Consider the following 24084-nt stretch of genomic DNA (forward strand, 5'->3'; position numbering starts at 1 on the left):
TGACGAAACGCCCCACAGACTTGGTGCTGGGAGCAGGAATGGGCCGGACCGGGCTGGCGACGCGCACCACAGACCTGGTGCGGAGAGCAGGAACGGGCAGAGCCGGGCTGTCGACGCACACCGCAGGTTCGGTGCGGGGAGCAGGAATGGGCCGGACTGGGCTGGCGACGCGCACCCCAGACCTGGTGCGGAGAGCAGGAACGGGCCGGGCTGGGCTGTCGACGCACACCGCAGGTTCGGTGCGGGGAGCAGGAATAGACCGGACCGTACTGGGGACACACACCACTGGCTCTACACCGGGATCTGGAACGGGCCGGACCGGACTGGCAACACACGCCAGTACCTCTCGCCGTGCCTCTACTTCCTCCATCCCCTCTTCGACCAGTGGCCCCCGTAACCCGGCGGCCTTCTCCGGCAACCCACTGGGCCGCTCTATCGCGACCTCCTGCTGGTCCGACATCGTGAGCCCCCCCCTAAAAATTTTCGGGGCGTCTCTCCTACCCGTGGACCAGGTCTCCATGTTCCTCGCCAGCCTCTCGCCCTTCTGCCATAATGTCAAGCCCTTATCTTCCTCACTCGGCTTGACCCAGTCCAGGAGGCGAAGGAGATCTGTGAGGGATCTACCTGGCGATGGCTCCTGGACACGCTGCTTGGTCATATCTTGGTGGTTTCTTCTGTCACGATCGCTTAAGGAGGGAGACCAAGGCGCAGCGTTGAAAGTGAACATATTCTTTTTATTACTAGATCACACAATCAAAATAAATAGCGAAACGTGAAGTCCTTCGATAACCAAACCAAAAGGAACAAGAAACCACAAAACACAAAGTGAAAACAGACAGTTTAAATATGGCTCCCAATCAGAGACAACGAGCCAACAGCTGACACTCGTTACCTCTGATTGGGAGTCACTCAAACAAAGAGATACAATAACCTAGACCCACAACAAAACATAGAAACTAACACCCTGGCTCAACATACGAGAGTCCCCCGAGCCAGGGCGTGACAGTGTGGGTGTGTGTCCGTGTGTGTCAATAGGTCTATAGCTCCACCTCTGACTGAGTAAACTCCAAACTGTGTTTAAATTCCATTAAATCCTTAAACAGATCATCAACCCTTTTGTTGGTAGAATCCATAAAGAGTTGCAGAAAGGACTTACATGTATTTTCCTGCAGATCTATTAGATCTTTATAGAACTCTTTTTGTTGATTGAGTAGTTCATGGGGTGTGGTGTTTGATACGTAACCCTCTTCCGCATTGAGCTTTGAGGCATTCTGTCTAGTATTAGCCATGCTACAAGCTTGTTGTGAGCTAAAATGAGTTCGCAAGCACAACCCACACCCTGCCTCCTGAAAACAAGCCCCGCCGGTGAAATTGCAAACACACACAAGCAACACAGACTTGATCACACATGCACCAGTACAATAAACAGAGAGAAGGAGGAGGACTTACTCATTGTATGGATCCTGGCTGCACTTTACTAAACTAGCGGGAGATCACAAACTCGCAAGTTAGTGCTGTGGATACAAGCCAAAACACCGGTTGAAGTTGCTTGGGGGAGACAATGGGACAATGGTAGGAGTATTCGCTTACCCATGGAATGAGCAGCGTGAACGAGTGAGCGGGTACAAACATAACCACTCAGATACAAGGAAAAACGCACGTACGTGCAGAAATCCATGCACATACATACAGTATGTACGCACACACGCATGCACCCGCACACAAACACACACAAACACACCCTGCCTCCCTCCACCCTCCCCCTCCCCACACATACACCTCTCCATCCATAGATCCATGTTCTGAGGGTCCTTCCCCACACTAGGTAACATGCCCAGCCTCTGTCTCCATCTCTGTGTCAGGGCTTGCAGAGCTGAGTCTTAATCCAGGAGGAGGGTGTCTGTCTCTCTGTGTGTCTACTAGAGATGGAGTTCAGAGAGAACCGTTTCACTCGGGCAATAGGCTTATAAGACTATCAGGGACAATTGATCGTGCCGGACAGTGGGGCCAACGCTACACTAATTGTTTTTTTTACTAGCCTGTAGGTAAAGACAACAGTCACTGGCCTGCACCACTCATGAATCTTACATCTGTTTTGTTGTGAAAGCACTGGGAGTTAATAGCCTTTGATTACTGGGGAGGGGTGTGTGTGTGCTAGGAGGGGTGGGTTGTGTGCGTGTGATGCTATGTGCAGTCTCAATTGGTATCGAATGGTCATATGTGGACTGGCTTCACTAGACCAATATTAGCACCACTGGTTCTAACTAACAGATTTTACAATCTTTCTCCCTCCCCTTTGCCATAGTGTAGGTCCCTCTCACTCTGGGGTACTCAGTCATTCACCAGTCCTATTTTATTCTCATCAACATCATACAAACACACACACACACACACTGCGTCGGAAAGGAATCCTTCAGCTTTGCAGACATCGTTATCCAATCCAACGGAGCCTCTCTGCATCTGTACATTCTTGGTGTTGTTTGGTCAATACATGCTGAGTGAAGTTCAAAACATCTCTCTGTCCAGCCTGTGTGTGTGTGTGTGTGTGTGTGTGTGTGTGTGTGTGTGTGTGTGTGTGTGTGTGTGTGTGTGTGTGTGTGTGTGTGTGTGTGTGTGTGTGTGTGTGTGTGTGTGTGTGTGTGAAGTCCTATCTGTATGAATGAATGACATTTTATTTTCGTGTCAAATCGGCAATTGGCAACCCATCCCTTATGGGATTAATTGACACATAAACAAACATTACAATAATTGTCACGTCTACTCCTGCTCCTCCCCTCTGGCGTGCGACGTCGCCGGAATACTAACCACCGGTCCTGGGATTCATCATTAAGCACACCTGGCATCCATCATTACGCGCACCTGCAGATCATTATGATTCACACTTGGACTCCATTACCTTCCTCATTACCTCCCATTTATATGTCCCTCCCTTACGTTTAGTCCTCAGTCGGTATTGTTCCTGTGATCATGCTATATCGCCAATGTTACGCTGTCTCGTTTCATGTTTGTTGTTTTATGAAACGTTTCACCTGCACCTGCTTCTCGACTCACAGCGTCATTGTTACAATAACTCACTGTGGTAATTCTTCTTCCGGTGTTCTCTGCAGTGCGCATCGCATAAAGAGTGAAAAAATGAAAGATACAAATCAATACATAATAGTAAATAAGGTTATCCAAACAATAATTATATCCCTAGAGCAGTAAAATAATATACATACATACATACAGTACCAGTCAAAAGTTTGGACACACCTACTCATTCCAGGGTTTTTCTTTATTTTTACTATTTTCTACATTGTAAACTTAACAAAAAAAGAAACGTCCTCTCACTGTCAACTGCGTTTATTTTCAGCAAACTTAACATGTGTAAATATTTGTATGAACATAACAAGATTCAACAACTGAGACATAAACTGAACAAGTTCCACAGTCATGTGACTAACAGAAATGGAATAACGTGTCCCTGAACAAAGTGGGGGTCAAAATCTAAAGTAACAGTCAGTATGTGGTGTGGCCACCAGCTGCATTAAGTACTGCAGTGCATCTCCTCCTCATGGACTGCACCAGATTTGCCAGTTCTTACTGTGAGATGTTACAACACTCTTCCACCAAGGCACCTGCAAGTTCCCGGACATTTCAGGGGGGAATGGCCCTAGCCCTCACCCTCCGATCCAACAGGTCCCAGACGTGCTCAATGGGATTGAGAGCCGGGCTCTACGCTGGCCATGGCAGAACACTGACATTCCTGTCTTGCAGGAAATCACTCACAGAATGAGCAGTATGGCTGGTGGCATTGTCATGCTGGAGGGTCATGTCAGGATGAGCCTGCAGAAAGGGTTCCACATGAGGGAGGTAACGCACAGCGTTGAGATTGCCTGCAATGACAACAAGCTCACTCCGATGATACTGTGACACACCGCCCCAGACCATGACGGACCTTCCACCTCCAAATCGATCCCGCTCCAGAGTACAGGCCTCGGTGTAACGCTCATGTCTTCGACGATAAACGCGAATCCGACCATCACCCCTGGTGAGACAAAACCGCGACTCGTCAGTGAAGAGCACTTTTTGCCAGTCCTGTCTGGTCCAGCGACGGTGGGTTTGTGCCCATAGGCGACATTGTTGCCGGTGATGTCTGGTGAGGACCTGCCGTACAACAGGCCTACAAGCCCTCAGTCCACCCTCTCTCAGCCTATTGCGGACAGTCTGAGCACTGATGGAGGGATTGTGCGTTCCTGGTGTAACTCAGGCAGTTGTTGTTGCCATCCTGTACCTGTCCCGCAGGTGTGATGTTCGGATGTACCGATCCTGTGCAGGTGTTGTTACATGTGGTCTGCCACTGTGAGGATGATCAGCTGTCCTTCCTGTCTCCCTGTAGCGCTGTCTTAGGCGTCTCACAGTACGGACATTGCAATGTATTGCCCTGGCCACATCTGCAGTCCTCATGCCTCCTTGCAGCATGCCTAAGGCACATTCACACAGATGCGCAGGGACCCTGGGCATCTTTCTTTTGGTGTTTTTCAGAGTCACTAGAAAGGCCTCTTTAGTGTCCTAAGTTTTCATAACTGTGACCATAATTGCCTACCGTCTGTAAGCTGTTAGTATCTTAACGACCGTTCCACAGGTGCATGTTCATTAATTGTTTATGGTTCATTGAACAAGCATGGGAAACAGTGTTTAAATCCTTTACAATGTAAAGTTATTTGGATTTTTACGAATTATCTTTGAAAGACAGGGTCCTGAAAAGGAGAGTTGAGTTTAGAATAATAGTGATGACATCAAAACTATGAAATAACACATGGAATCATGTAGTAACCAAAGAAGTGTTAAACAAATCAAAATATATTTTATATTTGAGATTCTTCAAAGTAGCCACCCTTTGCCTTGATGACAGCTTTGCACACACTTGGCATTCTCTCATCCAGCTTCATGAGGTAGTCACCTGGAATGCATTTCAATTAACAGGTGTGCCTTGTTAAAAGTTAATTTGTGGAATTTCTTTCCTTCTTAATGCGTTTGAGCCAATCAGTTGTGTTGTGACAAGGTAGGGGTGGTATACAGAAGATAGCCCTATTTGGTAAAAGACCAAGTCCATATTATGGCAAGAACAGCTCAAATAAGCAAAGAGAAACGACCGTTCATCATTACTTTAAGACATGAAGGTCAGCCAATACGGAAAATTTCAAAAACGTTGAAAGTTTCTTCAAGTGCAGTTGCAAAAACCATCAAGCGCTATGATGAAACTGGCTCTCATGAGGACCGCCACAGGAAAGGAAGACCCAGAGTTACCTCTGCTGCAGAGGATAAGTTCATTAGAGTTACCAGCCTCAGAAATTGCAGCCCAAATAAATGCTTCACAGAGTTCAAGTAGACACATCTCAACATCAACTGTTCAGAGGAGACTGCGTGAATCAGGCCTTCATGGTTGAATTGCTGCAAAGAAACCACTACTAAAGGACACCAATAATAAGAAGAGACTTGCTTGGGCCAAGAAACACGAGCAATGGACATTAGACCGGTGGAAATCTGTCCTTTGGGCTGATGAGTCCAAATTTGAGATTTTTTGGTTCCATCCGCCGTGTCTTTGTGAGACGCAGAGTAGGTGAACAGGTAATCTCCGCATGTGTGGTTCCCACCGTGAAGCATGGAGGAGGAGGTGTTATGGTGTGGGGGTGCTTTGCTGGTAACACTGTCTGTGATTTATTTAGAATTCAAGGCACACTTAACCAGCATGGCTACCACAGCATTCTACAGTGATACGCCATCCCATCTGGTTTGGGCTTAGTGGGACTATCATTTGTTTTTCAACAGGACAATGACCCAACACACCTCCAGGCTGTGTAAGGGCTATTTGACCAAGAAGGAGAGTGATGGAATGCTGCATCAGATGACCTGGCCTCCACAATCCCCTGACCTCACCCCGATTGAGATGGTTTGGGATGAGTCGGACCGTAGAGTGAAGGAAATGCAGCCAACAAGTGCTCAGCATATGTGGGAACTCCTTCAAGACTGTTGGAAAAGCATTCCAGGTGATGCTGGTTGAGAGAATGCCAAGAGTGTGTCAAAGCTGTCATCAAGGCAAAGGGTGGCTATTTGAAGAATCTGAAATATAAAATATATTTCAAACACTTTTTTGTTTACTACATGATTCAATATGTGTTATTTCATAGTTTCGATGTCTTCACTATTATTGTACATGTAAAACATTGTACAAATAAAGACAAATCCTTGAATGAGTAGGTGTGTCCAAACTTTTGACTGGTAGTGTATATACACATTGTATATATGCACATACATACGTACGTACGCACGTACCATAACATAACATACAGATAAATAAATACAGAAAAATGAAACAGAAGGCATTTGAACCCAGTCTGGCACAAAGAGAAGATTCATGTGGGAGACAAGCCTATACACAATCTACAGTGGGGGAAAAAAGTATTTAGTCAGCCACCAATTGTGCAAGTTCTCCCACTTAAAAAGATGAGAGAGGCCTGTATTTTTCATCATAGGTGCACGTCAACTATGACAGACAAATTGAGAAAAAAAATCCAGAAAATCACATTGTAGGATTTTTAATGAATTTATTTGCAAATTATGGTGGAAAATAAGTATTTGGTCACCTACAAACAAGCAAGATTTCTGGCTCTCACAGACCTGTAACTTCTTCTTTAAGAGGCTCCTCTGTCCTCCACTCGTTACCTGTATTAATGGCACCTGTTTGAACTTGTTATCAGTATAAAAGACACCTGTCCACAACCTCAAACAGTCACACTCCAAACTCCACTATGGCCAAGACCAAAGAGCTGTCAAAGGACACCCGAAACAAAATTGTAAACCTGCACCAGGCTGGGAAGACTGAATCTGCAATAGGTAAGCAGCTTAGTTTGAAGAAATCAACTGTGGGAGCAATTATTAGAGAATGGAAGACATACAAGACCACTGATAATCTCCATCGATCTGGGGCTCCACGCAAGATCTCACCCCGTGGGGTCAAAATGATCACAAGAACGGTGAGCAAAAATCCCAGAACCACACGGGGGGACCTAGTGAATGACCTGCAGAGAGCTGGGACCAAAGTAACAAAGCCTACCATCAGTAACACACTACGCCGCCAGGGACTCAAATCCTGCAGTGCAAGACGTGTCCCCCTGCTTAAGCCAGTACATGTCCAGGCCCGTCTGAAGTTTGCTAGAGTGCATTTGGATGATCCAGAAGAGGATTGGGAGAATGTCATATGGTCAGATGAAACCAAAATATAATTTTTTGGTAAAAACTCAACTCGTCGTGTTTGGAGGACAAAGAATGCTGAGTTGCATCCAAAGAACACCATACCTACTGTGAAGCATGGGGGTGGAAACATCATGCTTTGGGGCTGTTTTTCTGCAAAGGGACCAGGACGACTGATCCGTGTAAAGGAAAGAATGAATGGGGCCATGTATCGTGAGATTTTGAGTGAAAACCTCCTTCCATCAGCAAGGGCATTGAAGATGAAACGTGGCTGGGTCTTTCAGCATGACAATGATCCCAAACACACCGCCCGGGCAACAGAGGAGTGGCTTCGTAAGAAGCATTTCAAGGTCCTGGAGTGGCCTAGCCAGTCTCCAGATCTCAACCCCATAGAAAATCTTTGGAGGGAGTTGAAAGTCCGTGTTGCCCAGCGACAGCCCCAAAACATCACTGCTCTAGAGGAGATCTGCATGGAGGAATGGGCCAAAATACCAGCAACAGTGTGTGAAAACCTTGTGAAGACTTCCAGAAAATGTTTGACCTGTGTCATTGCCAACAAAGGGTATATAACAAAGTATTGAGAAACTTTTGTTATTGACCAAATACTTATTTTCCACCATAATTTGCAAATAAATTCATTAAAAATCCTACAATGTGATTTTCTGGATTTTTTTCCCTCATTTTGTCTGTCATAGTTGATGTGTACCTATGATGAAAATTACAGGCCTCTCTCATCTTTTTAAGTGGGAAAACTTGCACAATTGGTGGCTGACTAAATTCTTTTTTTCCCCACTGTATATACACACGTACCATTTACCACATAGAAGCTAAATATCTTTATAATTCAATTACCTCTTAGCACCCCACACGCATGCTGAATAGTCCAGAACAGAACACATGCATGTCTGATACAGTTTGGAATACGTAGCTTAACCAATATCTTTGAGTGTTTTTGTTTTTCCTATAACTCCCCCAAGAGCTCTACTTGCTGAGTCGGACAGGGCAGATGTTCCATATAGAAAGGTAATATTTTCGTCAATAAAAATACCCAAATATTTATAATTGCTTTTAAACTCAAGAATGTCTTAATCAAAACAAAACTGAAAAACACTTCTCTTGGTACCTGGTTTTCTTAAATGCATTATCTGTATTTTTGTCTGGTTGATCATGAGTCTCCATCTTTTACACCAATTGACTGCACATAATAACCTGTTCTGCAGGTTTTGTTCAGTTTCTGCCATCAAAATAATATCATCAGCATATAAAAGGATACTTAGCATTTCATCATCATATCTTACTCCAATATTTAACTGTTTAATTTATTTGGCCAAATCATTCATAAACAAAGTCAGTGATAAGGTATATCCTTGTTTTACACCCAAGGGTGTGGGAAACCAATCTGTACAATATTCATTAACACACACACAAGCAATTGGTACTTTGTAAAGAGACTGGATTGCGTGATAAAATGTCCCATCAACCCCTGTCTTTAACAAACTATAGGCTAAAAGCTTTCTGGAAATCAATGAAACATGCAAAAGTAGGCTTCTCTTCGTGTAATCTATTTCTGATTATTGTACAGACCGAGAAGATATGATCTATACAGGCTCTGGATTTACGAAAACCATTTTGTTCTTCCACCAGAATGTTTTGATCCTCCAAAAAGGTAATCAGCCTATTGTTGAAGATGGATGAATAGAATTTTTAAACCGTACTTAATAAACGTATACCTCTATAGTTCAGTGGCACTCTCGTGTCATTTTTTGAAGATTTGGGAATGGGATTTACTATAGACTTATACCAAGTGGATGGCAGTATACTGTACTCAAAACAAATTTGGAGCAAATCATATAGGACGTCAATTAATTTAGGGGATTTTAAAACTTCATTAGGCAGTTCATCAATGCCAACCGCTTTCCCATTTTTTGCAGCGTCAATCACCTTCTTAATTTCTGCCACAGACAGCTCCTCATTTAAGTACGGGTTACATATATAAGAGGGTTCTAACATTGTATTTTCCATTTTAGTTCTCAGGGAACAAATGTCTTTATAAAATTCTTCCTCAAAATATGCCACGTTTTCGTTACCTGAGAACAAACTAGCTCTTCCCTGACTTCCATTGGAATTTTCTTATGTCGTTTTGGTCCTAACTTTATTTGGCTCCAAAACTGTTGAGGATTTCTTGTCTGTATCTCCTCAAGCTGTAATAACTGCCCTGTCTGATATCTCCGTTAGAATAGGCGCAGTCTTTTATCAAACACACTGTTTTTTCTTAAATTCCTTCCTAAAATGTTCTCTTGTATTCCTATCTTTATACTGTAAAAATAAGTACTTAGCCTTGCACAATACTGACCATAGATCCCTGACCATAGATTCATCATTCCGGCTTGTAAACTTTCCTGGACTTGGGGGTGTATTCTTTATTCGCTGTCACGTTCGTTGAGTACAGGATTGGACCAAGGTGCAGCGTGGATTGCATACATGTTTATTAACGAAGTCACACACAACAAACGCAACGTAACGTGAAGCTCACAATGGCTACACACAAACAAGAGTCAAGATCCCACAACATAGGTAGGCAAAATGGCTACCTAAGTATGATCCCCAATCAGAGACAACGATCGACAGCTGCCTCTGATTGGGAACCACACCCGGCCAACATAGAAATAGAACAACATAGATATTCACAATACATGGATATTCACCCCCTGACCAAACTAACTAGCGAACTCTATGTCAGGGCGTGACATTCGCATAATTTTCCCTAATTTCAGAATATATAATATCACACATTTTTCATAACACACAACTAAATCAAATGTTGTTTCTTGGCATCTTTGCTGAGTTTCAATGAGTTCCACCAGAGCTCTACATGCCATGTCAGAACATAGAAAGTCATTTGGAACATTTATTGTCTTACATTTAGGCCTATACGAGGTATGTATATTTTTCCATGTGTGATGCACAGTAATACCTGGTTGAGAAAGTTTGTGGCCAACAGAAAATATCATAAATAAAAGAGAATGTTCAGGAAGTCAACTTTTTTTCTCCAATTAAGTCAAAACATCCGCATGCTTCAACCATCTATGTAGTGGTAACACCTTAACTTCCAAACAAGTTTCTAGACAGTTGTGGAGGATAACTATTTAATCCACCACAGCTTTTCCTTTGCCAGATATGGATGTAAAGTTTTCGCTTAAGGGGCATATCCTTCCATTAATGATACATTTTAGAGTCACGAAGGAATTCTAATAGGATTTCCCCATGATGATTAACAAAGTCATCCAAAGCAACACGCGATGGAATATCATCAATATCATTTATATAGTAATCTAACCTCCCAATTCCACTGTTAAGATCCCCACATATGTAAATAGCATCTGCTTCTGTATATAGGTATACTTGACTTAACAAATGACTATAGAAGGAGGATGCATCTCTACCCCATGTGGACTGTTCAAGTGGCAAATAGCATGAAAACACAACAAAACAATAATCTGACTCCCTATGTTCAAAGCGCAAACCAATAATTCCTTCTATGGCTTTATCAATAATTTCAATTTTATATGCTTTCATCATATCAGACTTTACACATATTCCCACTCCCCCAGAGCCGCTGGGGGCTTTCACATGAGTTGTTCTGTTGTGTCCATACCATACATACCCTTCAATATCAATAGTTTCTTGCCTACGCAAATGCGTTTCATTTATTGAGATAATGTCTGGGTTTAAGGATTTTAGTATTGTTATTCGTAACTTATTGTTCAAGGTAGTCCATCCGTTAACATTCCAATGCGCTATTGAAATCGAATCTCGTAGGGGATGGGAAGCCCCTCAGTACGTAGTAGGTCTGTCCACCCCATGTCCTTGTCCGCATCGTCCCTGTGGTTGATCTCGTATGTGCAGCCTCCCAAGTGTCCACTGTGTGTGGATTTATTCTCCGTGTTTGTTTATTGTGGAGAGCAGCGAGTTTGTTTGTGCCTGGCTGTCAGAGAGGCCGGCCTGGTGTGATGAAAGACACTTGGACCTTCCCATCCATTTCGCATTTGCGCCAATCAATTATTCAACAGGACAGCCAATTAAAAATGAGGGAGAGTGGTCAGGGCCTCGCCCCCCGAAGGCCGCCACTAGACAACTCTCTCCGTGAATAATTGGTGCAATTAATTTAGTATTGAGCAATACAGGAGTTCTCACTCTCTCTCTCACTCGGCGACTATACCGCTGAGCCACTCAACACAGCAAAACACATACGCGTACAGTCGGCCACACGATCGCCATTACACACACATATCACACATACTGTATGCACACACACACACACACATGTTTGTTTTCTTATCGTTGTGGGGACCAAACAATTGATTCAATTGGGCTATGACAGTCTATTACAAATCAATCTGACAGTACTTTTGACAGTATTTCAATCTGAAGGAAGTATGGTTTGAAATGACTGAAATACACCAGAAAGGTATTGGGAAGTTCAGAAGATCATCAGGAAATTATTTTGCATGATCTTCTGTGTAGAAAAGAACATCATCATTGACGATGTTCTTTTTCCCCACAGTATGATTTAGTGCATGGTCTTGTCCACTCTGTTCTAATGAGTCCTGCGCGGCTTGTGGGCATTGTAGAGGGAAACAGAAATATACGGTGCCTTCAGAAAGTATTTACACCCCTTGACTTTTTCCACATTTTGTTGTGTTACAGCCTGAATTTAATATGTATTGGTGGTCACTGGCCGACACACAATACCCCATAATGTCAAAGTGGAATTATGTTTTTAGAAATGTTTACAAATTAATTAAAAATGAAAAGCTTGAGTCAATAAGTATTCAATCCCTTTGTTATGGCAAGCCTAAATAAGTTTAGGGGTAAACATTTGCTTATCAAGTCACATAATAGGTTGCAACAGTGTTTACATTATTTTTGAATGACTACCTCATATCTTTACCCCACACATACAATTATCTGTAAGGTCCCTCAGTCAAGAGGTACATTTCAAACACAGATTCAACCACAAAGACCAGGGAGGTTTTCCAATGCCTTGCAAAGAAGGGCACCTATTTGTAGATGGGTAAAAATAAAAGAAGCAGACATTGAATATCCCTTTGAGCATGGTGAAGTTATTAATTACACTTTGGATGGTGTATCAATACACCCAGTCACTACAAAGATACAGGCGTCCTTCCTAACTCGGTTACCGGAGAGGAAGGAAACCGCTCAGGGATTTCACCATGAGGCCAATGGTGACTTTAAAACAGTTACAGAGTTGAATGGCTTTGATAGGAGAACACTGAGGATGGATCAACAACATTGTACTTACTCCACACTACTAATTGACAGAGTGAAAAGAAGGAAGCCTGTACAGAATAAAACTGTTCCAAAACATGCATCCATTTTGCAACAAGGCACTAAAGTAATAAAAAATCAACGGAATGGAGCTAAGCACAGGCAAAATCCTACAGGAAAACCTGGTTCAGTCTGCTTTCCACCAGACACTGGGAGATAAATTCACCTTTCAGCAGGACAATAACCTAAAACACAAGGCCAAATATACACTGGGGTTGCTTACCAACAAGACAGTGAATGTTCCTGAGTGGCCTAGTTACAGTTTTTACTTAAATCGGCATGAAAATCTATGGCAAGACTTGAAAATGGCTGTCTAGCAATGATAACAACCAACTTGACAGAGCTTGAATTTTAAAAAGAATAATGTGCAAATATTGTTCAATCCAGGTGTGCAAAGCGCTTAGAGACTTACTCAGAAAGTCTCACAGCTGTAATCGCTGCCAATGGTGATTCTAACATGTATTGACTCAGGGGTGTGAATACTTATGTAAATGAGATATTTCTGTATTTGATTTTCAATAAATTAGCAAACATTTCTAAAGACAGACCTCACGAGTGGCGCAGTTGTCTAATGCACTGCATCAAAGTGCTGAGGCCCCAGTACAGCCTTGGGTTCGATCCCAGGCTTTGTCACAGCCGGCCATAGGGCGGCGCACAATTGGCCCAGTGCTGTCCGGGATAGGGGTTTGGCCAGGGGGCTTTCCTTGGATCATCGCGCTCTAGCAACTCCTTGTAGTGGGCCGGGCGCCTGCAAACTGACTTCTGTCATCAGTCGAACAGTGTTTCCTCTGACACATGCGGCTGGCTTCCGGGTTAAGCAAGCAGTGTGTTAAGAAGCAGCGCGGCTTGGCGGGTCATGTTTCGGAGGATGCATGTCTCAACCTTCGCCTCTCCTGAGCCCATTGGGGAGTTGCAGCGATGAGACAAGATCGGACATGGGGATATCACAAAAATGGGGTAAAATTACAAACAAACAAAAAACTAAACAAAAAAAAAACATGTTTTCACTTTGTCATCATAGGGTGTTGTGTGTAGATAGGTGAGGAAAAAAATATTTCTAATCAATTTTGAATTCAGGCTGTAACACAACAAAATGTGGAATGTCATGGGGTATCTATCTATCTATCTATCTATCTATCTATCTATCTATCTATCTATCTATCTATCTATCTATCTATCTATCTATCTATCTATCTATCTATCTATCTATCTATCTATCTATCTATCTATCTATCTATCTATCTATCTATCTATCTATCTATCTATCTATCTATCTATCTATCTATCTATCTATCTATCTATCTATCTATCTATCTATCTATCTATCTATCTATCTATCTATCTATCTATCTATCTATCTATCTATCTATCTATCTATCTATCAATCAATCATCTTTCAGTGATGGGGTCATAATATTTTGTAGCTTAAACGGTTTGAAGGAAACCTCTCTATTTATTACAACCGCTACTGACGTAACCCCGGTTTAATGAACCAAGCACCATTTTTTATTTCTCAGAAGTTCTCTCCCACCCTATTTTAAAATCAGGCGACCCCACATGGGGTCACGACCCCTAGCTTGGGAAACACTGCCCTAACCCTAAACCTAACTCCTAATTGTAACCCTAACCCTAACCCCTAAGCCTAAAATACCAATTTTCCTTGTGGGGACCGGCGAAATGTCCTCGTGAGGTGCCCACACAGAGGAACTCTAGAGCTCTGTCAGAGTGACCATCAGGTTCCTGGTCACCTCCCTGACCAATGCCCTTCTCACCTCTAGGAAGAGTCTTGGTGGTTCCAAACTTCTTCCATTTAAGAATGATGGAGGCCACTGTGTTCTTGGGGACCTTCAATGCTGCAGACATTTTTTGGTACCCTTCCCCAGATCTGTGCCTCGACACAATCCTGTCTTGGAGCTCTACGCACAATTCATTCAATCTCATGGCTTGGTTTTTGCTCTGACATGTACTGTCAACTGTGGGACCTTATGTAGAGAGGTGTGTGCCTTTCCAAATCATGTCCAATCAATTGAATTTACCACAGGTGGACTCCAATCAAGTTGTAGAAATATCTAAATGAAACAGGATGCACCTGAGCTCAATTTCGAGTCTCATATCAAAGGGTCTGAATACTTATGTAAATATGTTTTTTTATTATTTATAATAAATTAGCAAAACTTTGTCATTATGGAGTATTGTGTGTAGATTAATGAGGGAAAAAAGTAATTTAATCCATTTTAGAATAAGGCTGTAACTTAACAAATGTGGAAAAATGGAAGGGGTCTGAATACATTCCGAATGCACTGTATTTATACTGTATGTATACCGTGTATTTATACCAGCAAATCAGCTCCAACGGATTGTAATTTTGGAAATGTGTTCCAAAGTATTCCCACGCATAATGGAGAGATACAGTATTTGTGATTGCATACAAATGTAAGCAAGGTTTGAAATTATTATGTTTTATTCAAATATTATATCTGTTTGGGATCAATTTGCAGTCTACAAATTATTTGTAAATATGTTCCAGCCCCCTGACCATACTCTCAAGAAAACAAAATGTGCTGCGACTTAATCTAGTTGATGATCCCTGCCATAAGGGATCAGACATGCTTTGTAACACACTCATTCTCATGCACAACATTGACACTTTCAGTTAGGTTTCAAGTCCCATAGTCAGGCCTTAAATTATTGCTGTAGAAAGGAACTATTACATTTGCATGATTCTGTACATTTCTCCCTCTTACTTTCCCTTATCTTCAATTATGTTTAATTTGCTGCTGCCCTCGCAAGATGGTGCCTGTGAGGAGGATAATGACACACACACACAAACACACCCACACACACACACAGTAGTGTAATAAGAATGCTCGGGGGGGGGGGGGAGTGCAGTGACAGCTAAATTCCACCACAGCTTTGATTTAGTCAATCACAACAAAAGCATTATGATGGACCCCCCCCTCCCACCTCCACCCCTCCCTTCATCCCCCCTCCCTCTCTTTATTGATCAATCTTACCATCCCCCCTTCCCCCACCACTTCTTTTCATAGCCAGATTGACAGTTGAGTAATTTCTCTGTCGGCGATGACTGACGGATGGTAATAGGAAGACGTTTCAGCGTGGCATTACAACACAAAATAATTTCCAATTTACCGCTCATCAAAAGTACCCTCACAAAAAAAGAGAGAGAAAGAGACAGAGGGTTAGGGAAGGAAAGAGAGGAGAGGGGTAGAAGAGAAGAAAAAAACACAACAGCGGATGTATCGCTTCAATTACTGATATTTTACATTTAGTTTAAAGCGACATGTTTTTGTAATGTGACAGGCTTCACTGGATTTGAAAACCTCTTCAGACCTCTCCAGTCTAGGCTCGGGAGATAATGACAGGGGGAGAGGGAGAAGAGAAGAGGGGGGAGAGTGATAGCTGTGAATCCAGAGCCTCTTCAGAGAGCTCTGTCTGCCTGTCTGTCTGTTGTGGGGTTAGGGAGATCATGCCAGAGCCTTGACGTGGAGTTTATTTTATTTTATGGTACCTCGCCTGTCACTGGGAGTGGGGCGGGGGTGTGGGTGGGGGTGGTGTTTTTGGTGGTCTCTATAAAGCTATTTTCCTACTCCCCTGGCTCTACCTCTCTGTGAATACACTCTTTACCTACAGTATTCTTCCAGCTGTATCTTGCTGAGACACATACCCTGACCTGAGCAATTCCACGGTAACAGAATGATGCTTTGACTCTGTTTTTTTTTACTTTAAAATGTCTGCCAGACAAAAACTATTGATTTCAAAGTTTAACAAACCATACAACTCGATGCACAAGGACTACTTTTAAAAAATTCAACAGAAAAATGTACAAAAACAAATTTAGTGGAAGTACTGTGCAGATGCAAACTTTGGTAATGGAATTAGATTTCCCTCAGGTTTTTTTGCGACCATTGTTAAATATCTGCTCCAAATTAAGATTAAAAGATGTCTGCAGAAAGAATGGGGTGTCAGCTATGACATGGCACCTTGAATTTGAAAAAGTATATTTTGGTTATTTAACTACAGTAAGTAAAGTGGGTGTACACCTGGGAACGGAATTACGGTAATGGATTTACATCATGGGTCCCTGATCTGTACTACACAGAAAGGCATAATTATGGACATGAATGTCATTCTCCTCGTGTTTCACAAGTTTGGACATCACAGCAGAGCACAGAGTACAGTAGAGTACAGTGCAGTAGAGAACAGCAGGGCAGAGTAGAGTAGGGTAGAGTATAGTTCAGTACAGTGCAGTAGAGTACAGTAAAGTAGAGTATAGTTAAGTACAGTAGAGGACAGTACAATATACTGTACTCTACTATACTCTATTTTTTTTTACTGTATTGTACTGTACTGTACTACTGTGTTGTATTCGACTGTACTCTAATGTGCTCTACTCACTGTACTGTACTATCCATACTAGTGAAACATATGTCTATGATAGGTTCAGATTTGGTCCAGTACGGTCCGCCTGTGGACGTTAACATCAAAGCCAGGTTGGACTGACCAAATTTAAACTACTATTCTACGTCCATGGACGTTCGGTGTCTGTTGGTGCTCAGTGAGTGAGGATGCTGGTTACAGTAAATGGAAAGAGAGGGGGCGCATGGGTAAGTGTCAGTTAGAGCTGGGAGAGGTGACATTAACTGGACAGTGAGAGAGAGGGCGGATAGAGAGAGAGAGGGAGGGGTTGTCCAGACTGACTGTTTTAACGCTCTTGGTTTGACCACCAGACAACAGAAAGAGAAAGAACATAACAGTGTGCCAGTGGAAGGGAGGACAGTAGCAGGTGACCCAACTGTGGTTTGTGACAATTATCATTTCCCATTGTAGCCAATTCAGTTGCAGTAATTCCGTTACAGATTTTTTTTAGTAATTCTGTTACCAATTTGGTAACGGAATTACGAGTTTCAATCACTTAATAATTCATATGTTGATATTAGTTGGCATGGGTCGTTATGTCAATATTATTGTGTTTGATGTATTTCTGATACCTTTTAATACTTTTTCTGGTAGATGTTTTCTAAGACCCCTTTTCCATCTGTTTATCCAGAAATCAAAGCCTTATGTCAAATTTTTAAGATGGAAAATTATTGAAAAATGTATCTATGCCTTCATTTCTCTAAAATATAGACTCTTAGCTTTCATTTGACACCCAATATGATATACTCCTATGAACTTCACATGTTGGTGCTCATGGGTTCTTTTCAATGGAAATTCCCACCTCTAAATCATGACCTCTTATCAGAGCCTTTACCTGCAGTTCTATCTGAAACTCCCTCCCTCCCTCCCCTTCCGTCACTGTCTCAGCAGTGCTGCTGTTACCCCAGGTACCATTGAAGAAGAAGTTGGAGAACCATCCACACCCTCCTCACCCACCTGCAGCCTCTCAAATCATCATGGCAGACACGCGGACCAAAACAAGTCATTACCGTTATGTTATGTTAGTCAGCACCGTAACTGACTACTTCACCGAGGGCCATATTCTCTGCATCCACTCAGACCTTATCCTAGACAGTATGAGTGCTACCGTTCCATCTCCTTTCCCCTCTCCGTGCCCTCCCGTCCCCAGCTGTTCAAAGTGTCACCGGAGAGATTGATCAATTCATGTTATAAGCGCTTTGTTTTCGAGAGCCTCCCGGAGTGAGAGAAAAACACCACCTGCTTGGCGAAGGAGTGGAGGGAGTTAGTCTAACAGGTCTGTGTGTGTCAGGCTGGGTGGGGGGCGTTGAGGGAGGGTTGGGGGGAGACGGCAGACGTTCTCCCGGGTGGGCAGCCACAACGCACCGTGGGCCCTTGCCTTCTGAGAGCGAGCACTGCCCAGTGCCGTGTTGGCCCCCAGTGACCGGCGCTACGCCGTTGCGCCGTCAAGCAGGCCGTCGCAGATACCGCTGCATGTCACTCCACAGTCCCCCCTCCCCCCACACACACACTCACACACACATCTGATGGCAGGAACAGCTGTTCTGTTAAACATGCTGTATGGAACGTGTGTCAGCACCATATGCTTCATCTACCAGATATGGCTTCATATCATATCAGTTCTAACAACATGGAGGATCGGAGCCAGCCCAGTGACGGTCACCCACATACAGTTACACTATACATGCCATTTAGCCAAACACTCACATACATATAGGGGAAAAACAAGCAATAGCCGATATGAAGAATGATAAATATATTTTTCTTTAAAAAGTATAACGTTTTTTTATGCACGCATGTACGAGCGCGTCTAGTTTTTGGGTTCAGGACCGTGACACTTTATCCGTCCTCGCCATTAGAATCCCTGAATCCAAACTTACGGTATTCAATCATTTTGATTAAAAGCCAAGATCTCGAACAGTACTGTTGGGAGTGGAGAGGCCCGAGCAGCCCGCCACGTTTGAGAATTCATATATTTTCATAAACTTTTAACAATGTCAATGAGACACGTCTTCAATCTTTGGTCCACGCGACAGCGGGGCATTCAATCTTTCTTTAGCTTTTCGACAGAAAATTTGAATACGAGCACAGTGTTATTAATGTGATGGTTGATACGGAGGGCTTCACGGGGGGATTTGCAGAGGGGTTTTATTAGTTTTGGAGACACTTGAAGCTGAGGAATAAGAGGGAATGGGAGGAAGCAGGGAGGGCAAACGCAGAAAGCAACGCTTGGCTAGGTCAAACACTGGGCCTTGTTTGGTCCTAGAGCTTATGTTAAGATTCTAATTCAGCACGCCCAATTAACAACACTAACAAACCAAGAGGTTTAATTCCTACAATTCCTACCAGCTACAGTTTTCAATGTTAGACAGGTTAAGAATATGGCTTCTATATTTGTTTTGTTTAGATTTTTTGGGGTCCCAGACACAATCTTCATTGTGTCCATGTATTATAGTCAAAATGTTCCTCAACATTTGCTCTAATATAAATGTATCAGGCACATGGAGGCATACCTTCCTAAACTGAGGTTCAATCTTACATGGACAGTTTGTGGTTGACGTCAGTGCATTTGTTAATTAGTGTTAACTCTAACTAATCACACTATTAAAACCTGAAAAGCAAAGAAGAAGAAGCCCAGTTTTGCCCAATAACAAATTGCGTAGATTTTTTCTGAAAAAGACCCATGATGTATGAAGTGAAGTATAGATAGTGACTTATATGGATGATATTTGGAGTGATATACTACATTTGGAACACTGATAAATACAATGACTATGACATTCAATTCAAATTTCCCTGATTGACCTTGTCCTTGATGTTATGAAGACACTACCTTGGCAAACATCAAATGATTTGCCAATGGTACTGTAGATCAATTTGTACATCTAAAGTGAACACGTTACACAATCCATAGCAATTGGGCAAGGTAGTGCTGGATGGGTGTGTCCTAAATGGCACGTTATTCTCTATATAGTGCACTACTTTTGACCAGAGCCTTATGGGTCTTGGTCAAAAGCAGTGCACTATAAATGGAATTGGGTGCCATTTGGAACACGAACAACGTCTCTCTTTGACACATCTTTGGTGTCATCGGAGGAGCCATATTGGCGCCTGGGTAATAGACCGGTCTCCTCTTTGACAGGAATTATTACGTGTCTGGTTTCATGTAACACTGGTGGCCATTTTATCTCCATTGACTTTGCTGTTATAGATACCCACCTGTCAATATTCATACCCAGGTCAAACACTATGCTGACATTATTATTGTGTGTTTGTGTACAGTATGCATGTGTGTGTACATACCAGTATCTATACTAACTATGTTTGTTGGTCTTCTTCAGGACAGTTTCTCCCTCTCAGCCCTGTCCTCTTTCCCCTCCCTGTATCAGTGCTGTCATCAGGATGGATTGAGCCAGTCCCCCCCAGTGCAAACCAAACCACCGCAGACCACTGCAGACAGACAGAGTGGGCTAGTAACCCACTGGATAACAAGTAGACGCCCTCGTCCCTTTTGGGGATGTGAGGGGCTGTAGAGTTAGAAATATGGGCTTGTGTGTGTTGAGGTGTCTGATAGGGAAAGAGGGGAGAGGTTCCTGTGGTCATTTGTAACGGGGACACTCTCTCATAGCACCTGCCCAAACCAGGCGCCCCTGTAATGACTCAGACTGATGGTGTTAATAAGACTGGCTGCCCCCCTTGGCTAGTAGTGGAACGCCCCAGAAAGGTAGATCCCCACAAGACGCAATGCAGACACACACACACACACACATACACACACACGGACGCAAGCAGGCACACACACGCTCATAGGCATACATAAACACACAAACACGGATGGTCAGGCACATGCACACACATCTCTAGCAAGCCTACCTTTCAGACAAGGGGGTGAGGGAAGAGAGAAATGGACCTTTCCTATCTTTAAAAGAGATATAGAAATAATAATGGAAATAAAAATGTGTTGTGGTGCACAGTGAAAATCTTTCTGCTGGAAGGAAAACAAGGAATTATTATATATGTCTTCATGCATGTACAGATAATCTGTCTCTTTTTTATTTAATAGATAAACATCAGTAATTGTTGGTTGATTCCTTTACACACTGTATGGAAACATATACCCATTTTATTTTTACCAACTGTTTATTTGGTGTTCTCTCAGCATTCTAATGCTTCTGTTTATCCGATGTTTAATCTTTTCTTTCGGGGTACTGATCACCTCTGAGGGTTGTGTGACTAAACAGTGCTACTGTGTGACCAATGCGAGGTGGCTAGTAGTTTTTGTTTGCCACTCTCTCTCTTTCCGAACCGCAGTATTTATTCCTGTACTGTCAGCACAGTCTCCTCTCTCTCGTTCTCTCTCTCTCTCTCTCTAGCTCTCCCACCTTTAAATCCCTCTCTTTCTCATCTCTCGCTCCTCTCTCTCTCTCTGTCTCTCTCCCTCACCCTGTCTCTCATCTCTCTCTGTCTCTCTCCCTCACCCTGTCTCTCTCTCTCTTTCTCTACCTCTCTCTCTTTCTCTACCTCTCTCTCTTTCTCTACCTCTCTTTCTATCCGTCCCGGCCTGAGGTAAACATATTTTGCAGAAAAGCTGACGGAGAGCTTGTTTTAACAACCCCAAGGTCAGCAAGTCAAAGCCTGCCCTCGTCACGCCACCCTGGCTGTGTGGTGGGCTGTCTGTGTTTGTAGCCGCAGACAACACTGTGGCATCTCCACGGAAGATTTATCCTCTACACCTTCAATAATTCAATAATGCCTCCTCTCCTCTCCTCTTCTCTACTCTCCTCTTCCTGCCTACACATCTCGTCTTCTCCACTACTCCTCTTCCTCTCCCACTCCTCTCCTCACATCTCCTCTCCTATTCTCCGCTTCTCCTCTTACTCTCTTCTCCTGCTTCTCTCCGGCTGTGAGTGTTGTTAGAGAGCAGGCCTAAATGCCACCAGGCCTCAGACCGACCCGCTTCCTCTCCTTTTTCTTAGTAAAGGCATGATGGACTGGTGCTGAGGGCTGCAGGTTTACGAGAGAACACGCAGTCCGTCATCCAACACTAGTCCATGTAGGTGCTTGTGTGTGTGTGTGTTTGTGCTGTATGTTGTGAATCATCTGTGTGTTTTCCTGTGCTGTTGTTGACCTGAGTGATGGGTGGTGACCCCCTGCCTGGCGCCTGCACTCCTCTCTCCCACCCTATTGATTTGATCTGAGGTTTCATAGCCGTGTCATGTGGCTGTGTCATTTCCAGTCGTCGCTGTGAGTCTGTACTGTACCCCGGGTTACACTTTCATAGTGAGCGAGCAGCTTTCACTTAGTATTTGTAAGTGTAAGAAGTCACATGAGATAGTGTTGTATTCATGTCCGTTGATATGAGCATCGGAGAGTTATAAGCTCGAGGTTGTATTTGTAGGAGCCATTTGACTAGGTTAGCCACTACTGTATTCATTAGCCACCAAAACGGAAGAGAATGGACTGAAACAGGGACTACCTGAACTTGTCTGATAAAAAAAGCATTTCTTTGTCCAAAGTTTTGCAACGGTGTGCCCTAATGAATACGATCCAGGCATTTTCATTAGACATGCAACAAATGAAGGAACCGATTTTGCATCTGTTCCATCAAAGTTTTACTGCCGGTCACTAAGGTGAAGGCTGAAATGGGAGGGTTATCGCCGTCTGTATTATTCGATTGGATTTGATTGAGTGTGATTTTGAACATCCCTCATTTCTCCGAGTTGACAGGTTGCCTCCTTCCCCTGAGCCTGTGGTAAACATTGTAATGAGCGTGGATTTCCCACTCGGTCTCTGCCACACTAGGGCTCAGGTTAAGTGCAGTTCCAGGCTATTATACATCATTAGGGTAAGTAAGACTCAGCCGCGGGGAGAAGAGAAATGGAGGCCTCGGACGTTTCATTCCTCATCGGCTGCATGGAGCTGAGGGAGGGACAGGGAGGCAGGAATAAGGCCCAATATCATACACACTCGCACGGTTGGACACTCACACGCAAGCAAATACATGTACGCATGCACACGCACAGCCACATAGTCACACATCACTGTGCCAACTTTATAGGGGTTAAAACACCCTGATCACTCCCACACCAGCCAGTCAGTCAGTCAGCCAGTCAGTCAGTCAACAACATTACTACTGGGGACGAAACTACCCTACACTCTACACGGGAAGACAGAGTTGAAACTGGGACTTCTGGGATTTCTTTGACGTTCCATGTCTTTAGAATTAGTCCCATACCAGAGCAGGAACCTCCAGTTGGGCTTGTAAAGTGTGGACTAGATTTGGGGGCCAATGGTAGCTTCACTCGCCTGGTCTTGCAGAGGAGAAAGCAAACTCAGAAGTGAGAGATGAAGGAGAGCAGGAAAAATACTAATTGTTCTCATTACATAGCAAATCAAAATCAATAGAGCACAAATAGAGGAGAGGCCAGACTGGTCTTGAAGGACACTGTAGTTATTGAAACGAAGCCGATTTCCTCCCTCCGCCCGGAATTAAAACCGAGTCCGGACGGCGCAGTGGAACCGATCACATTTGAATGCTAATTTCTATAAAGGACAGTTAGATTAATAGATCTGCTCTTCTCTCTGATTAAGGAATTGGGTGCATTTGAGATTGGAGTTTTAAATGCAATTTAAAGAAGAAAAAACACATGGAGAAAAATAGGAGATATTTCCTCAATTAAAGCCAGAAATGCCATTACCAGGAGAGCATATTTTCTACAGGCAATTACAAGGTCAATACATCCTCAACATCCTCCCTTAATGTTCCCCTATGTATGTTCTGGAATTGTGTTCTTGTATTCTACTTCTTTAATTGGCTCTGTAGTGGCTGCGCAGACACACACACATACGCTCGTTCGTGCGCACACACACTCATAAATTCATGTGCACAAACACGCACACGGACGCACGCCGCACACACACACACACACACAGACCCACACCACACACACACACACACAGACCCTGCACACACATAGAGTTTTAGTAGCTGGGGGAGCAGGGGGAGAGAAGGGCTGGTCTGGTTTGTCTCTCTGGGCTGGGTGACAGCTGTGTGTGAAGTCCTCT

The 24084-nt window shown here is 43.4% G+C and overlaps 1 protein-coding gene across 1 annotated transcript in view; it reads left to right on the top strand.

The window, feature by feature from the left end:
- LOC311121383 (teashirt homolog 1-like) overlaps positions 1 to 24084 on the top strand; it is a gene marked incomplete at its 5' end in the record, with an annotated part of 64298 nt that overhangs the window by 9993 nt on the left and 30221 nt on the right. The gene's annotated exons all lie outside the window — the stretch shown is intronic.

Source organism: Coregonus lavaretus (assembly GCF_964263955.1).
Source record: "Coregonus lavaretus genome assembly, contig: HAP1_SCAFFOLD_695, whole genome shotgun sequence".
Taxonomy (NCBI): domain Eukaryota; kingdom Metazoa; phylum Chordata; class Actinopteri; order Salmoniformes; family Salmonidae; genus Coregonus; species Coregonus lavaretus.